Here is a 15,111-nt window from a genome sequence, read left to right as displayed (position 1 = left end):
ACGAAGACGAAAAACACTTGACAAAATACAAAACAATAAACGATGTGAACAAACGAACGAAAACAGTACCGTGTGGCGAACAAACACAGACACGGCAACAATCACCCACAAACAAACATTGAAAACAGCCTACCTTAATATGGTTCCCAATCAGAGACAATGACAAACACCTGCCTCTGATTGAGAACCATATTAGGCCAAACTAACAAACCTAAACATAGAAACAAATAACATAGACTGCCCACCCCAACTCACGCCCTGACCATACTAAATAAAGACAAAACAAGGGAAATAAGGTCAGGAACGTGACAGGTGTTTTGCCTAATTCAAAGTCAATATGTCTTAGATTTCACAACTAGCATCCAGGTTTACTTAGGTTACTTGTTTGATCTCAGCCTAATGTCAGTGTTTCTCATCATACTGTTCATCATTAATAACATATATAGGCTACCTTACTACAGTAAAACAGGTCTTCCATAGACTATGACACCTCAGTAACAAAGTTCCAACAAAGAAATGAGGGTTCAAGAAAACATCTCTCTTCAATGGCCTCAGCTATTAACCATATGATGAACAAGGTCAAATGCAGCACTAAAATCAAGAAGCAGCTCAACCATAAGTTTATTCTGGTCAAGTGACCTCAGCCATTGATCAGTTAAATCAACTGGAGCTGTTGCAGTCGAGGGATCTTCACGGTACGCACGCTGGTAGAGAAATAAGATGTGCTGGATGTGTAATTATCTAGGCCTAAAACATTTGATTGAAGAGTAGGTGTCCCTGAATTCTTGCATTGTAGTTCAATATATTATTAATTAAGGAAATCAATATCAGCTGACTATAGAACAGTAGTTTTAGACCTGCCAACAGGGCCCATTGTTTAAAAACTTGTTTGAAATGTTTCTTATCCATGTCTTTCCAGTTGGTCTAACCAATCAGACTCAAGAGCATCACACTTTCCTCCATTCATTCCCCTCTCTCATATTCCTCTATCATATTCAGTGGTGACTCGTCATTCAGGGCAGGTGGGACTTAGCACCACATTTTTTCTAAAAACTGGCTTTCCTGTTTTGCATGTTATTTTGACATGAATACATGTCACATATCAGTTTGCAAACATTTTTTAAATATATATACAGTACCAGTCAAAAGTTTGGACACACCTACTCATTCAAGGTTTTTTCTTTATTTGTACTTTTTTCTACATTGTAGAATAATAGTGAAGACATCAAAACTATGAAATACCACATATGGAAACATGTAGTAAGCAAAAAAGTGTCAACAAAATACATTTTATATTTGAGATTCTTCAAAGTAGCCACCCTTTGCCTTGATGACAGCTTTGCACACTCTTGGCATTCTCTTAACCAGCTTCATGAGGTAGTCTTCTGGAATGCATATTAATTAACAGGTGTGCCTTGTTAAAAGTTAATTTGTGGAATTTCTTTCCTTCTTAATGCATTTGAGTCAATCAATTGTGTTGTGACAAGGTAGGGGGGATATACAGAAGATAGCCCTATTTGGAGAAAATAAACAAGTCCATATTATGGCAAGAACAGCTCAAATAAGCAAAGAGAAACGACAGTCCATCATTACCTTAAGACATGAAGATCAGTCAGTCAGGAAAGTTTGAAGAACTTTGAAAGACCATGGTCGAATTTCTGCAAAGAAACCACTACTAAAGGACACCAATAATAAGAAGAGACTTGCTTGAACCAAGAAACACAAGGAATAGACATTTAACCGGTGGAAATCTGTCCTTTGGTCTGATCAGTCCAAATTTGAGATTTTGCTTCCAACCGCCGTGTCTTTGTGAGATGCCGAGTAGGTGAACGGATGATCTCTGCATATGTAGTTCCCAGCGTGAATCATGGAGGATTGTGATGGTATTGGGGTGCTTTGTTGGTGACACGGTCTGTGATTTATTTAGAATTCAAGCACACTTAAGCAGTATAGCTACCACAGCATTCTGCAGTGATCCGCCATCCCATCTGGTTGCACTTAGTGGAACTAATAATTTGTTTTCAACAGGAGAATGACCCAACACACCTCCAGGCTGTGTAAGGTCTATTTGAATAAGAACGGAGAGTGATGGAGTGCTGCATCAGATGACCTGGCCTCCATAATCACCTGACCTCAACCTAATTGAGATGGTTTGGGATGAGTTGGACCGCAGAGTGAAGGAAAAGCAGCCAACAAGTGCTCAGCATATGTGGGAACTCCTTTAAGACTGTTGGAAAAGCATTCCAGGTGAAGCTGGTTGAGAGAATGCCAAGAGTAGGTGTGTCCAAACTTTTGACTGGTACTGTATATGTATGTGTGTCTGTGATGGGATGTATAGACATTATGGACAGTATGTGGATAGATTATATAGTATATCTGTAGAATACTGATTCCATATGTTATTTCATAGTTTTGATGTCTTCAATATTCTACAATGTAGAAAATAGGAAAAATAAAGAAAAATCCATGAATGAGTAGGTGTGTCCAAACTTTTGACTGGTACTGTATATATACTCCAGGATGGACTCTGATATTGCTTGTCCAACTATTTTTATATATTTCTTTTTTTCACCCCAATTTCGTGGTATCCAATTGGTAGTAGTTACAGTCTTGTTTCATTGCTGCAACTCCCGTACGGACTCGGGAGAGGCGAAGGTCGAGAGCCATGCGTCCTCCGAAACACAACCCAACCAAGCCGCACTGCTTCTTGACACATCCAACCCGGAAGCCAGCCGCACCAATGTGTTGGAGGAAACACTGTACACCTGGCGACCGTGTCAGCGTGCACTGCGCCCGGCCTGCCACAGGAGTTGTGCGCGATGAGACAAGGATATCCCTGCCGGCCAAACCCTCCCCTAACCCGGACGACGCTGGGCCGGCTGCAACAGAGCCTGGACTCGAACCCAGAATCTCTAGTGGTACAGCTAGCACTGCGATGCAGTGCCTTACATGCTGACCAGACCGGACACGTCGCGTGCGCGAGCGTCGCAAAATACATTTTGAAATCCATGTTATTCAATTATTTCACCAACCAGCATCTGCGATGCCAAGGGCTAAAATAGAACTCCTTTCTATTTCTGACGCAGATCACGCTGAAAGTCCTGCCTTTCCCATCTCCTCATTGGTTTATAGAAGCAGGTACCCACGTGCTATCTCCTCATTGGTTATACCCACATGGGTGATTGAAAGAGGATCTGTTTTGCCGGTCGTCATGGTAATACTTTGAAAGTTTATATGCATCACCATATAAGTTCAAAGATGAAAAAGCCTGGAAGGAGGAGAGATGACTAGAAACGATTCGGTTGGCCGTTTTATGTGTGGATAAATTGTCAGAGTAGAGGACCTTGTACATTTCAGGTAAAATAACAACTCAATGTTTATATCCCAGGACAAATTAGCTTGCAATAGCAAGCTAGCTAAATAGGAAAAATTAGCTAGGAAGTGCAAGCTAACTAGCTAAATTGCCATACATGTTTAATGCTTTTCGACCTGTCCCAAAATGAATGTCATTGGTTCAGAGTTTGTTTTGATATTTGAACCTGTGTGTCGTGATCGCGCTTGGTGTATGGGGACAAAATAAATGTGTGCACGATGGCGCAGCCGGTTTGGGTTCGGTGTTAGACCACTGCGCCACTCGAGATGCCCCCTTTTTCTATATTTCTTAATCCCATTCTTTACATATAGATTCGTGTGTATTGTTGTGTTTTGTTAGATGTCACTGCACTGTTGGAGCTTGGAACACAAGCATTTCACTACACCCGAAATAACATCTACTAAATATGTGTATGCGACCATTAAAATGTGATTAGATTTATTCGACACACGATGGCGCCATTTAACCATGTACCGAATCGAGTGTCCCTGCCTTCTACACCAACCTTTGGAGAATAACTTTAATGTTTATATGACTATGTATCCTCATTCTGTGCAATTGTTGTCCCACCACTGTCTCCGAAAAAATAAATGAAAGAGATGTTAAGGAGTTTGTATTTTATAGGGTCTGCCATAGCATGGGGATATTGTATATGTAAATACAGTAGCGACTACTATAGCGGCTGTCCAGGCTAGAAATCCCCATGCATTGAGCCTAGGTCAGATGTCAACAATAACATTCTGGTTGGTCAGTGACTCACATCTCTGAACAGACAAAACTAGCAATAACATTGTTCATGCTTTACTGAAACATAGTACAACTACACCTGCTGTCTGTTTTTGGAACATACTGTCCTCTCAAGCGTTTATATGGGAACTACTCAACAACCCAACAATTGATTCTACCCGGACCAAAGTCAACGTTGCTCTTCAAGCAGGCATGGCGTCTAAACGAACTCCAGAGAAAATAGCAGTGTAAAATACACATAATTTAGCCCGGCATTAGTGGCCTACTGTTAAACCAGTACCAGAGATTAATCGCCAAAAGCAACAATGGCGTGTCGTATCGTATGCCAATTTCTACAGCGCCGTAAGTACAGCATATGTCTGACCACACAACCGCTGCCACTCGTATAACATTGGCTAGCTTCCTTGTATACAAAATGACCTTGGGTGGTTGCAAAGTACAGTATTAGAGGATGAGGACATCATTAACAAATGTCCATGTTGTAAACTATGGCAGTGAGAGTTTATATAGCTAATCTGGGTTTCTGCATCGCTAATTTGTGTATAGGATGTGGGATTGTGAAAATCAGTTGCCATATTATTGCTGTCAGATTGTGGCTGCGGCACTGCAGTTGTACTGCCCAGTACGTAAAGTTTACATTTGTTAAATATACGTTTTTTTCGACAATAGATTTAAGGGTTAGCTAGTTCCCATAACACTATTCCAATGATGACCAAAGAATGGCGAAATCCATTAAATCTTGAATCTTCAAACTAGTTTAGGCATAGGAAATGTGTATTGTAATATCATGTATTCACCATTAATTCATTGACTCAGGGTTGGGTCCAGTGCTGCGTCTGTGCGTCTCTCGGCTGCTGAGGTGCGTGATCAGCGCAGCACTGTGTTTTCCCTGGAGCAGGCTCGCCAGCGTGCCCTGTACCCACGCACAGAGAAGATCGAGGTGACCTTGCAAATACCTGGTCTGCAGGGCACCCTGCTCGTCATGAACAAGGGAGTGTCCATGCCACACAGCTGTGCACGCCGTGAGTACAGGAACAGTACCTGTGGTTTGTCTGTGTGCCGCACAGCAGCATACTTAGTACAGCACAGCCAGTGTGTGGAATACGTTTCATACATGGATTATCTGTATGCTGTTTGATTTTGTCAAGGAAGTCAGAAAAATTCTATAGTATGAATCATATTAAATCTCTCTCTCTCTCTCTCTCTGACTTGACAGAGTGGTATGTAACCAGCTCTGCCCTGGCCTTAGTAGACGGAAAGCCCTGGCCCCTGCACCAGCCCCTCACCCAATCCTGCTCCCTCTCCCTGCTCACCTTCAAAGACACAGACCCACTGCTGGTCAACCAGGTACAACACAGCACCACAGATATAGGTATACATGCACTGAGGTATTTAGCACCGGTGTAGGGTGAAGTTGCCCTTAGACGCTGATATTGGATCAGTTCAGGTTTTCCACCACTAATGGTCAAGGTTAGGATTGGGAGAAGAGAAGCTGATTCTCAATCTGTACTAAGGGGAAACTACACCCTGGAGCGTACAGAACCACAGATAATAATGAACAGAGGTGTTCACCACGATGGATCTACACTGCAAACATTTAAAATCTTACAGTGCCTTCAAAAAGTATTCACAACCCTTGACTTTTTCCACGTTTAGTTGGGTTACAAATTGGGTTTCAAATGGATTTAATTGTAAAAGAATATCAACGATCTACACAAAATACTACGTAATGTCAAAGTATAAAAAACAAATTGGTAAATTTACCTCCTGGGTAAATATGTCTTAGAATCACCTTTGGCAGCGATTACACCTGTGAGTCTTTTTTAGGGATGCATGATATATCGGTGAACATATCAGAATCAGCCGATATTAGCTAAAAATGCCAACATCGGTATCGGCCGATGTCTAGTTTAATGCCAATGTGCAAAACCAATGTCAAAGCTGACGTGCATACCTATATAACGTAGGTACATGACGTAATGACGCCACGTAAAATTTTGCGCTACACGTGCAACACTGCATTCCTAACCTAGCCCACAATGTCTGCTCTGTGGCTCGAGCAGTCAACAAGTCGGGCAGTCATTTGAAAGAGTAAGAACATTTCAGCGAGACAACTCAAAAGGTGAAATCCATTAAAGCCAAGATAATGGAATCCATTGCCCTTGACAATCAACCGTTCTCTGTCGTGGGTGATGTTGGCTTTCGCTGACTGGTCGAGCACTGGTACACACTACCAAGTGCGCTATTTTTCAGATGTTGCCCTACCGGATTTACACAGTAATAGCGTCACTGCTATTAGCTTCACGACATACATACTATGGAACGCCGTTTGGGTCTATGCGTGTCAAAAAAGACACAGTAGCACTGTCAAAGCTATACAAAAAAGTCTGCAAACACCGGCCACGAACGATGTGTTTACAATACCTCGTTGGTAATAAAGCATAATTTGTTCGACCGCAACTTCTGGGGTAGCTATCTTTAGCTTGATAACTAGCTAGCATCAACACAACCAGCATGAAAACAATGACCAGTAGAAACTGCAGTCATTTTCATTATTCTTAGCAATGATTTAGGAATCATTGTGAGTAAGTATTGTTGTTTGCCTATTGAAATTGAACTTCAGTTCATGAAAATAAATAGCTAGCCAGCTACTTAACCCTGTTGCCCAAAGCTAACATTATAAGCAGCCAGCTAGCTTCATCTGGCTAGTGCTGCTCGACTGGACCAGTTACGTGTTGTGAAGGTAGCAACATTAAGGATTAGGCACAATAGTGGAATTTGCGGTTTGCCTTCAAAATAAAAGTATTTCATTGACCGTGATGCAAATGAATACAAATAGTAGAATTATGCCATACTTTTATTTTGAAGGCTAACCGCAAAGTCCACTATTGTGGCTAATCCGTGTTGTGGCTAGCTTCACATAGATAGGTACGACCACCATTAATCAAATAAGAACAGTCTTATAAATTAGGGTTATTTTAGATGAAACCTAGCTATATAGTTAGTTAGCTAACTATATAGCTACTGAAACAGATTGTGCGTTCATTCATTTTTCATTGAATGCGTTCATTCATTTTTTATTATGTGACGTGCAGTCATATTCATGTCCTGATTGGTCAACAAGATTATTTGACACGTCAAACAGTGTTATTTGACACGCAAAGACCCAAACAGCGTTCCATAGCAAAGACCCAAAAGGCGTTCCATAGAAATCCTGGTTGAGAATGAAATGACTGAACAAATGAACAACGAAACAGCACAGCAAGTATGTGAAAGAAATAGGTTTTGATTATGTTTTACTGGTAATGGGGACATACGTAAATGCCAACAAAATAACTTTTTGGTCAGTGTGGTGTGTGTGTAACCTTTTATTTAACTAGGCAAGTCAGTTAAGAACAAACTCTTATTTACAATGAGGTACTACCCCGGCCAAACACGGACGACGCTAGGGCAATTGTGCACCGCACTATGGGACTCCTAATCATGGCTGGATGTGATACAGCTTGGATTCGAACCAGGGACTGTAGTCACGCCTCTTGCACTAAGATGCAGTGCCTTAGACTGCTTCGTCCGTGTGTGTGTGTTCACTATTTAACTGTAATAGAATGCTTAAAAGACAGCAAAAAATAATAATCGGTTATCGGTATTGTTTTTTTTGGCAAGGAAAATGTCAGATATTGGTATCGGCCAAAAATGTTATATCGGTGCATCACTAGTCTTTTTGGGTAAGTCTCTAAGAGCTTTGCGCACCTGGATTGTACAATATTTGCCCATGTATACTTTAATTCTTCAATCTCTTTCAAGTTGGTTGTTGATCATTGCTAGACAGCCATTTTTAAGTCTAGCCATAGATTTCAAGCCAATTTAAGTCAACTCTAGCTAGGCCACTCAGGAACATTCAATGTAGTCTTGATAAGCAACTCCAGTGTATATTTGGACTTGTTTTAGGTTATTGTCCTACTGGAAGGTGAATTTGTCTCGCAGCGTCTGTTGGAAAGCAGACTGAACCAGGTTTTCTTCTAGGATTTTTTTTTATCTCCCAAAAAACTGTCTAGTTCTTGCCCGATGACGAGCATATCCATAACATGATGCAGCCACCACGATGCTTGAAAAAGTGGTACTCAGTGATGTGTTGGATTTACCACAAACCTAACTAAAGTTCATTTCTTTGTCACATTTGTTTGCATGTTTAGGAATATTTTATTCTGTACAATCTGTCATTTAGGTTAGTATAGTGGAGTAACTGCAATGTTGTTGATCCATCCTCAGTTTTCTCCTATCACAGCCATTAAACTCTAACTGGTTTAAAATCACCATTGGCCTCTTGGTGAAATCCCTGAGCGGTTTCCTTCCTCTCCGGAAACTGAGTTAGAAAGGACGCTTGTATCTTTGTAGTGACTGGGTGTATTGATACACCATCCAAAGTGTGATTTAATAACTTCATCATGCACAAAGGAATATTCAGTAACTGCTTTTATTTTATTTTTACCCATCTACCAATAGGTAACCACCTTTGCAAGCCATTGAAAAACTCTGTTCTTTGTGGTTGAATCTGTGTTTGAAATTCTGTACTTGATGAGGGACCTTACAATTATCTGTATGTGTGGGGTACAGAGATGGGGTAATTATTCCAAAATATGTTAACACTATTATTGCACACAGTGAAATTAATTACTTAAAAATCATACAATGTGATTTTCTGGATTTTTGTTTTAGATTCTGTCTCTCACAGTTGAAGTGTACCTATGATAGAAATTACAGACCTCTACATGCTTTGTAAGTAGGAAAACCTGCAAAATCGGCAGTGTATCAAATACTTGTTCTCCCCACTGTGTGTATATATATATATATATATATATATATATATATATATATATATATATATATATATATATATATATATATATATATATATATATATATATATATAATACTTGTTTTGCTTACCCAGAAAATGCAGTCACTTGATTTGGCTCACCCAGAAAATGCATCAAGATAATTCTTCTTGTTTTAAGATATTCTGACTTGTTTCAATACTTTTTTTAGGTTAAAGTAAGCAAAATAATGTACCCTTTTTTTTTTTTTTGATGTCAAATCATTGCATTCTAATGTTATGAGATACCGTATCTAGGTAAGATCAACATTTATGTAGTGTACAGGGCCATAGATACTCTATACGGCAAACTTTTGACACCAGACATATTTGCCCCCTAAGTGGTGGTTTTCTGGCAGTGGTGACTGACTTGTCTCAGACTAACGTGACTGTGGTGATTGGCTGATGGTTTATGTTTGTATGTGTGTGGCCTCTCCCTCCTTGGGCATACTGGCGGTCGTGTGCAGCCCTCCTGGGCCAGGTCCTTCAGGATTCCTTTAAAGAGGACTTCTCTGTGGAGCTACTCAGTGTCCCAGAGGTGCTAGGTAAATGCCAGGAAACACTCGTACCCATGTTTTCCCTACCATTTTCATAAAAACACATCAAGAAATGACTGGCATCTAGTTAACAGATTGGAACTGAATCCTATGGGGATTGGGGTGTTTCTTGTGTTTCTACTCAGCAATAGACAGTGCATTCGGGAAAGTATTCAGACACCTTGACTAGTTGCACATTTTGTTATGTTACAGCTTTATTCTCAAATTTATTAGAATAATCTACACACAATACCCCATAATGACAAAGCGAAAAAACTGAAATAACTTATTACATAAATATTCTGACCCTTTGCTATGAGACTCCTAATTGGGCTCAGGTGCATCCTGTTTCCATTGATCATCCTTCAGATGTTTCTCCGACTTGATTGGAGTCCATCTGTGGTAAATTCAATTGATTGGACATGATTTGGGGAAGGGTAGCAAAAAGCTCCTGTCTAAGGTCCCACAGTTGACGGTGCATGTCAGAGCAAGAACCAAGCCATGAGGTTGACGGAATAGTCCGTAAAGCTCCGAGACAGGATTGTGTCGAGGCACAGATCTGGGGAAGGTTACCAAAAAATGTCTGCAGTATTGAAGGTCCCCAAGAACGCAGTGGCCTCCATCATTCTTAAATGGAAGAAGTTTGGAACCACCAAGACTCTTCCTATAGCTGGCCGCCCGGCTAAACTGAGCAATTGGGGGAGAAGGGCTTTGGTCAGGGAGGCTGACAGAACTCCTGAGTTCAAAAATCAAATCACATTTTGTCACATACACATGTTTAGCTGTTGCAGGTGTAGGGAAATGCTTCTAATGCTTCTGTGGAGATGGGAGAACCTTCCAGAAGGACAAACATCTCTGCAGCGCTCCACTAATCAGGCCTTTATGTTAGAGTGGCCAGAAGCCACTCCTCAGTAAAAGGCACATGACAGCCCGCTTGGAGTTTGCCAAAATGCACCTAAAGGACTCTCAGACCATGATAAACAAGATTCTCTGGTCTGATTAAACCAAAATTGAAACCAAGACTGAATGCGTCACATCTGGAGGAAACCTGGCACCATCCCTCCTGTGAAGCGTGGTGGTGGGCAGCATCATGTTGTGGGGATGTTTTTCAGTCAGCGGCAGGGACTGGAAGACTAGTCAGGATAGAGAGAAAGATGAACAGAGCAAAGTGCAAAGATCCTTGATGAAAACCTGCTCCAGAGATCTCAGGACCTCAGACTGGGGTGAAGGTTCACCTTCCAACAGGACAGTGACCCGAAGCACACAGCCAAGACAATGCAAGAGTGGCTTCGGGACGAATTGAGGCGGTTCTGAGGGCAAAAGGGGGTGCAACTTAATATTAGGAGGGTGTTCCTAATATTTTGTGTACACATTGTATATAATGTATGTAATCTCTCTCTGCAGTAACTTCAGGAGCATTCTGTTGTGATGTGGTGCTGGATCCTCAGTTAGACGCCTGGAACCCTTCAGAGGTCAGTGTGTGTTTATATTCTGGTGTGTGTGTAAATATGTGTGTTAATCTCTGGTGTGTGCATACGCTTGTTATTCTCTGTTGTGTTCGTGTGCATACAGGGGAGTCCGAAATGATTGACACCCTTGATAAAGAGCAATAATTTGTAAAGAAAGGGAAGTTCAGTTAAGAACATATTCTTATTTACAACGATGGCCAAACCCAGACCACACTGCGCCTTATAGGACTCCCAATCACGGCCGGATGTGATACAGCCTGGATTCAAACCAGGGACTGTAGTGATGAGTCTTGCACTGAGATGCAGTGCCTTAGACTGCTGCACCACTCGGGAGCCCGAATAATGACTGTAGAACATAAATCATTCAAATACTGAGCTATATTGTATGCTAAAAGAAACTAATAAAATTGCCCAGAGATTTTGTGTCTTAAAAAGGTAGGGCTTAAAATTATTGACACCTCCTAAAGATTTGTATAAATAAAGTAGTCAAAAGTTTAATATTTGATCACGTATTCCTAGCAAGCAATGACTACATCAAGCTTGTGACTCTACGAACTTGTTGGATGCATTTGCAGTTTGTTTTGGTTGTGTTTCAGATTATTATTTTTCATTATAAATGAATGGTAAATAATGTATTATGTAACTTTGGAGTCATATTTATTATAAATAAGAATAGAATGTTTCTAAACACTTCTACATTTAATGTTGAATGCTACCATCAATATGGATAATCTTGAATGAATCATGAATAATGATGAGTGAGAAAGTTAGAGGGTCATAAAATCATATGCTCAACACATGCTAACCTCTCACCATTGCCAGTAACAGAGGATGTTAGAATGTCTTGGGGGTATGATATTTGATCCTCTCAATCATCATTATGCACGATTCATTCGGGAATATCCGTCATCATGGTAGCCATCACATTATTGTAGACGTGTTTAAAAACATATTCTATTCTCATTAACATAAAGAGTGACTCCAAAATGAATTATTTACCTATTCATTTCTATTGGGCACAAAATAATCTGAAACACAACCAAAACACCAAAACGAACTGCAAATGCATTCAACAAGTTTGTGGAGTCATTGTGTGCTTGGAAAATGGGACCAATTACGTAACTTTGACTACTTTATTCATAAGAATCTTTAGGGGTGTCAATAAGTTTGACACCTACCTTTTTTGAGAGAGAGAAAATTGTATTGGTATAAAATATATATTTTAAATGTTGCATACAATATAGCTCAGTATTTGAATTATTTATTTTATACAGTCATTGTTGCTTATCTTTATCAAGGGTGTCAATCATTTTGGACTCCACGGTGCATGCGTGTTGAGCAAAGTGAAATGACCTGAGAGTGTGTGTGTCCCAGGAGTCCCTGCGCTCTGACGCGTGGTGCTCAGCAGCTGATCCATCGGGACCTGCCCTGGGAGCCTCTGGAGGTGGTGTCCCCTGTGGCCCTGGAGGTCTTCTCTCACAGCAGGTTCTTTATTTCTATACCCTCTGTTGTTCAATTGTATCATTTTTGGGGGGATAAAATATACAAGACAAACCGAAATAATGCAAAGGTATTGAATTTGGCCATCAGTACCCTCTGTCGGAGGACTGAGAACGTGTAGCAGCTTGTTATGTGCTGTTATAACCTAGCATTTTTCTGGCCTGAAAGCCTATTGGCAAAGCCAGTTTCGAAACCTCTCTTCTCTTGCAATATTTTCCCCTCTATCCCTTTTCCTCCATGTTTTCATAGCTCTTTTTCACTTATTTTACTCTGTTTCGTATTCTCTCTTGCAGTGTTCTAGCTGTGTCTGTGTTTGCAGGTGTAAGCAGGAGGAGGTGGAGGAGAAGTCAGCACAAAGTCCTAAAGGCACAGTGATGCTCTACAGGTGAGCTACAGGAACTGTCCCGCGGTAAAACTCACTCACACACACTATTGACATCCTTATTGAATACACACTCATCTTCACTGTGTTCTCATACACATATGACACACACACACACTTGTCTCCACCTATCTGTCTGTCTCTTAGGTGTGGGGACCATGTTCTGTTGAGTGGGGGCCCCTTGGTGGCCAAGGACAGGACTGTGCGCTCAGTATGAGGTCACCGCCATCCACCCTCTAGGAGAGGGCGAGTGGGGTCTCCACCGCCGGGCCCAGGGGCTCTCACTGCCCCTCCAGCTACAGGTACATATGTGCACAAATCTGCAGGACATCTTTCTGTCAATGTATGAACATCTTTGGATGTGTTTGAGTGTCACTGAGTGAATGAGTGTCACTGAGTGAATGAGTGTCACTGAGTGAGTCATTCATTTATTTATCCTGTTCTCTTTCCTTAGGCCCACCACACTGTGTGGAGGAAACTGAGGAGCAGGGCAGAGAACCTGGTAAGAAAATATTACTCTTCACAATTTAAATTTAAAGACCAAGTTCACTTTTTAGAAGTTGTAGCTTGTATGCGACATACCTAAGCTGTTGTAATTTCATCTGAACTGTTTTTAAGTTTGTTAGCTGGTTATTCAACAATGTCCAGAATCTCCTAGCTAGCACTTTTGGAGCATGTCGCAATGCCAGTGGAAATTGTGCGTACCAGCTAGCGGTGCATTGCAAATGTTCTGAGAATCAGGTTACGCTTCCCCCTTCACATCGCTCCACATTATTTTGAGTGGTTCGGATGAAACAACACCACCTAAGTAAGTCAAAATGAGTTAAAACCCATCTTGATCTCTCTTTTTGATTTTTACTGAAAGGTTTCTACAGTATCTCAAATCTTTACTGCTGACGTGCACAATTGTTTGGGTCCATATCAACAGTTGACTAATGAACAAAATTCTAAAATATGTTTTGAGTAAAGTGATCCTTTAAAAGGTGAAATATCCCTTTTTAAGAATCTCTATCAGTATCTATTCATATTTAATTATTGAACTGCCGATTTAATCCTATTGGCTTTCCCTCCACAGGTTGAGGTGACCACAGGATCAGCCAATGAAGCCGTTTCAGATACATTGACTCCGCCCTCTGCCCCTGAACAGACTCCTTCCCCTACCGCACAACAATGATCATGACTATAACCTTGTTATTATATATGTCTTTGTAATATTTGTGAAATAAATTTGTACAAAATGTGTAAGGTATGGAAATCATCCCCTCTCCGCTGTATACTAAATGCTTGCTGAAAATTAAGCGGGTTATTGGTTTATGACAGTGTAGCTGATGTGGTCTGGAGTGAAGTTGCTGATCTTGGGTCAGTTTTGTATTTCCCCCACTAATGGTTAAGGTTAGGATTGGGGTAGGGGAAGCTGATCCTAGATCTGTACATAATAGCTGATATGGAATCAAAGTCTTGTTGTGCAGAACGTAACTGGTTTGCGCCCAGTGAGAGACAGGGACAGAACCTACTCGGTTGCCACAGCACAGTTTACTGTTCCTTAATCTTTCATGCTTGCCGGGGATTTGAAACCCAAGTCAAATGAATTGATGACCTGTAGTGTGTGATATAGCCATCTGTCTATCTGTCTATAGCCATCTGTCTTCTGTGTGGAATGAAAGCTGTGGTCCGTGCCATGCTCGAGCATGTTAAAGCCTTACACTAACACACCCTTCTGCGGCCTTTAACTGCTCAGCTGACGTTATGTGTGCAAAGTGTGTGTATTGAGTGGTCAGCAGTTTGCTAACACACAAAGACGGGTGTGTGCTGCTCCACCGTCAGGGGCAGAGCAGCTGTTGTGCCTGTTGCTTTGGGACAGGTGTTTGTGTGTGTGTGAGAAAGTGGGCATGAGCTGTCACAGATTACCGGATCAGAGTAGTTGACATGGTTTATGTCCCAAATGGCTCCCTATTTAGTGCACTACTTTTGACCAGGGTGCATTGGGCTCTGGTCAAAAGTAGTGCACTATATAGGGAATAGGGTTCCGTTTGGGATGAAGAAAAGTGTGATCATATACAGCAACTGTAGACAAACAGTACATATCAACAGTTACAGTATATTCCTCAAACTGAAACTGTGATATAGTATAAAAATAAATATAACAATTTATGCATATGTGATGCTGCATAATTAATCTTGATCTATGATGCTCTGTGTCTAGAGTCTCAACAATGGTGATGGGACATTTA

The 15,111-nt window shown here is 41.0% G+C and overlaps 1 pseudogene; it reads left to right on the top strand.

The window, feature by feature from the left end:
• The first annotated feature begins 4,256 nt into the window (after window positions 1-4,256).
• LOC120050714 lies at window positions 4,257-14,138 on the top strand (annotated as a pseudogene).
• The last annotated feature ends 973 nt before the right edge of the window (window positions 14,139-15,111 follow it).

Source organism: Salvelinus namaycush, chromosome 7 (genome assembly GCF_016432855.1).
Source record: "Salvelinus namaycush isolate Seneca chromosome 7, SaNama_1.0, whole genome shotgun sequence".
NCBI lineage: Eukaryota > Metazoa > Chordata > Actinopteri > Salmoniformes > Salmonidae > Salvelinus > Salvelinus namaycush.
Note: the sequence above shows the minus strand (reverse complement) of the source record. Positions and strands in the feature narration are given on the sequence as shown.